Consider the following 4,829-nt stretch of genomic DNA (forward strand, 5'->3'; position numbering starts at 1 on the left):
TTATTTGCTCCTCAAAAATATGGAGGTTAATAAATGTATCCCCTTTTTATTTCACTTTCATTAACTCTTTTTCAAGTATCTCATATTGGAAATAAGAAAAATCCTTTAGTCACTAATACATAAAAGATTATGAAGAAATAGAAGATCTGGGCTCCCATTCAGGTTCCCAGGGATTTTCATGGTTTGTCCAATAGAATATACTAATCAGAAGGATACAGCTAACTCATTTTCCCCAAAGACTTGGTAAATGAGGAGGCAGTCTTCTAAAGTAAAACATATTACAATAATTACCAGTAACTTGACTTGTAGTTAAGAAACTGTGCTGTCTTAATTTTCTTGAAGGTTTAATCTCATCTTCTTTCTCCTCAAGCTCATTTTAAACCTTCAGCCTTTTATTAATTTACCTCCAAGTCTCTTTCTTTACTACAGTGTTTATAGGAGAAAACAATGTCTGTTTGCCACCTACCTCTTCAAATAATTGTAAATCTAATTCAAATGACAGTGAATATTTGCAAGTTCATTCTCTACATCACTGGTTTCTCGACAGCCGAGGGACCTCTTTGTAAAATGAGCATTCTTGTCTGTTTAACTTTTTGATCAAATTGTTAGTTGGAAATGAATAATACTGTTCTTAGAAAAATTGGAAAATAAGAGGTTAGAAAGAAGGGTAGAAAATTATCCAGACTCGTAAATAATACCTGTGGTTATTTTATTTTTTCCCCTAAACTTTAAGGTGGTATTTTCACAGAACTTGGATGTTCATAAATGTTGTATAAAAATTTTAACCTGCAAAACAACACAACGTATCATGTATGTGAACACATACAGTTGAACTAGAAGTATGAAACTTGGACAGGGATGATAGATAACCAAGTTTTGGATGGTGGTTACCTCTGGAAGGCAGAGCATGGAATCAGGCAAGAGACTTCACTGGAACCTGAAAAACTGTGTTTCTTAAAAAATTAAAAGAGTTAAAGCAAATATAGCAAAATCTTAAGAGTTGACTGAGTGATAGTATGGATTTTTTTTTAACTATATCCTCTACTTATCTGTATGCTTGAACTATTTCATAGTAAAAAGATAAGGTGAAAAAAAAGACAATGTATCATCATCCGAATTATATGTATCAAAGTCCATTAGTGTAATCTTGTTTATCCTGACACCTTTACCAATTAAAAGGGCTGAAATCTTACTGATCTTCTTGGCACAATTATTTCAAGCACCTCCTATAAAGCATCAATATTCAGAATCAATAATATATATTGGAAATTATATCCTTAACCATCCATTTGTTGTGAATTCCATGACTCAGAAAAAATACTTATTTGTCTTATTTCCAGTATAGAACCTTCCAACAATTTGAATTGTTCTACTGTCAGCTCACCACATTCAGAATTACATATTAAGGCTAGAAAATTTCTGGGCCAAAAAGTCTCCATTCTAGATATAGGTTTAATATCAAGGGAGAAAGAGCACTGCCATTATACTGAATTTCAAATCGGGCACAAGACCTGTTTTATTCTATTTCAGGTTCTAGTTCATTACAGTTGAAAGAAAGCACTGAATTATAAAATTGGATGAAATTGGTTTCCTTTCAAACGTGTTTAAAAGACCACAAAGACATGATTAAAATAAAATGGTGCAGTGACAATCGAAATGATTAACACCTTCTGTGGAGGGAAAATTGGGCTTGGAAACTGAACAATTATCCCCACAATATTCAAAGAACTTTTAGTGGCTGTTATATTTCATCTCGGGAGTTACAGTAATTTATTTATTCCCTCTGGGATTACTTCTGTAAACTTTTTTTTTAACCCAAGTTCCTAGGTCCGAGCCCTGGGGGGTGGGGACAGACTCCTTTAGAGCTACTGAGCTTCCTGCCACCACCATTCCATTCTTGGCACCCATTCCCTTCAAGCCTGCACCTGCCTCCCTTGCGCCTCGGGTTCCTCAGCTGGAATCAATCGCCCTCACTTCCAGCCCCCCCATGACATCAGTCAACCAATAAGCCATCGCCGGGTGCTCAGCTCAGCGCCAGCAGCACAAGGGCACCCAAGAGAAGAGGGCTTGACCTGCCTTCAAGGACCCTGCGGTCTGTCTGGAGAAGTAAGTCATACACAGTAAGAACCAAGGAGGTGTTGCACTGAGGAAAGGGTGCCAGAGAAGCAGAGAGGATGGATTGCTGGGAGCTGTTCACCTATGCTGGATTTCTTTTCCCCATTGTGGCTGGGTATTTCACTTCTCTTTACTCACTGGGAGGTAAGACTGGTGTTTAGTCGCTTTATCTAATAGATTTTTTAAGGATTTGTGACCCACAACTGGAAGAACTGGTGAAGGCACAAGTGTTAACATGGATTTCTTTCATCTGATCATAGTAGACAGGATTTCAAATATAATGTGTTTTTTTTTCTTTAGTTGAGTTGTACTTTGGAAGCTGTAATGGCAATATTAAGTAATTATAACATGTAAGGATGCTGAGCCATTTCTACTGAATTGTCTCAGATATACAATCACAGTGTGTACCATACAAGATCCCTGTTTTCAAAGTCGGTCACTCGGAGTCTAAAATTTTTTGCCTGCTTGCCAAAGGTCATGTGGACTAGAAAGAAGCTGGCTTGTTAGAAACAAATTCAACGGCTAGGTGGCGCTGTTTTCAACACTCAAGGCATTTCTGTCTTAGGTAGCCTTCCTTTCCATCATTGTGTGCTGCAGAAGTGGCTAGTATACTTGTTTGGTTAATCATAATTACGTGATAGCATTATAGTGATCATGTGCGATTGCTACAATGATGTCCAGGATGCCTTCATGCTGCTGCTAAGTCACTTCATTCATGTCCGACTCTGTGCGACCCCATAGACGGCAGCCCACCAGGCTCCCCCGTCCCTGGGATTCTCCAGGCAAGAATACTGGAATGGGTTGCCATTTCCTTCTCCAATGCATGAAAGTGAAAAGTGAAAGGGAAGTCGCTCAGTCGTGTCCGACTCTTCGCGACCCCATGGGCTGCAGCCCACCAGACTCCTCTGTCTATGGGATTTTCCAGGCAAGAGTACTGGAGTGGGGTGCCATCGCCTTCTCTGCCTTCATGCTAGGATCATAAAAAACCAAAGGCTTCAGTGAAGCCATTACTCCACTTATACTTTCCTACTGTTTTGATATTTCTTAGGCTTTTCAGCTCATGAAAAAACTCAAATTTATAGATAATTTTCTTCATCATCTATAATTTAACATTTAACAATTTAAAGCTGAAATATCTCTGCTAATTACACATTATAACTCTCAAACTTATTCAGTCATAAAAATTGAATCATAAAAATCATAAACAACTTTGTAATCGAGTCATCCAAATTAATTTTTATCTAAGAGAAGTAGTGATATTCTGCTTTGCATTGTACTGTCTTCATAGTTACCCTATTTTCTGTAAAGAAGCTTTTTAAAACACCTCTTTTCCCTAATACCAACCAAATTATTTTCATTCTTCTTTATTTTGTTTCTGCCTCACTTATGCGATTCTAGAATATTATAAAGAATCTGTTTATAGCAATCCACAAATATGACCAAATCAAGACAAAATTGTGTTAATTGTACCTGATATTGATCACAACATTATTGTCTCAATACCAAGCAAGTATCTTAAAACTCCATTATCCTGGAGAAGGAAATGACAACCCATCCCAGTATTCTTGCCTTGGAAATCCCATTAACAGTGAAGCCTGGTGGGGTCCATGGGGTCGCAAAAGAGTTGGACACAACTTAGTAACTAAGATGAAAACAATATGCTAAGTGAAACAAGTCAGATAGAGAAAAACAAGTACTGTATGAGATCTCTTATACGAGGAACTAAAATATACAACCAACCTTGAGGAAATAAAATTGACAAACTTTCAGCCAGACTTATTAAGAAAAAAGAATCAAATCAACAAAATCAGAAATGAAAAAGAGGTTACAACAGACAATGAAGAAATATGAAGGATTCTAAGAGACTATTATGAGTGACTATATGGCAATAGAATGGATACCCTGAAAGAAATGGACAGATTCTTAGAAATGTTCAATCTTCCAAGACTGAACTGGGAAGAAATAGAAAAAATCTCCCAAAAAACAAAAGCCCAGGACCAAATGGCTTCACAGATGAATTCTATCAAACATTTAGAGAAGAGCTAATGCCTATCCTTCTAAAACTCTTTCAAAAAATTGCAGAGGAAGGAACACTTCCAAACTCTATGAGGCCACCATCACCCTGATACCAAAACCAGACAAAGACAACACAAAAAAGAAAACTACAGGCCAATATCACTGAAGAACATAGATGCAAAAGTCCTCAACAAAATTTTAGCAAACAGAATTCAGCAACACATCAAAAAGCTCATACACCATGAGCAAGTTGGGTTTATTGTAGGGATCAAAGGATTCTTCAATATAGGCAAATCAATCAGTGTGATACACCATGTTAACAAATTGAAAGATCAAAACCATACGATGATCTCAATAGATGCAGAAAAAGCCTTTGACAAAACTCAGCACCTATTTATGATTAAAATTCTTCAAAAAATGGGCACAGAAGGAACCTACCTCAACACAGTAAAGGTCATATATGATAAGCCTACAGCAAACATTATTGTCAATGGTGAAAAAACTAAAGGCATTCCCCCTAAGATCAGGAACAAGACAAGAGTGGCCATTCTCACCACTATTATTCAACATAGTTTTGGAAGTCCTAGCTATGGCAATCAGAGAAGAAAAAGAAATAAAAGTAATCCAGATCAGAAAAGAAGTAAAGCTTTCACTGTTTGCAGATGACATGATAATATATATAGAAAACCCTAAAGATA

Source organism: Ovis canadensis, chromosome X, assembly GCF_042477335.2.
Source record: "Ovis canadensis isolate MfBH-ARS-UI-01 breed Bighorn chromosome X, ARS-UI_OviCan_v2, whole genome shotgun sequence".
Classification (NCBI taxonomy): Eukaryota; Metazoa; Chordata; class Mammalia; order Artiodactyla; family Bovidae; genus Ovis; species Ovis canadensis.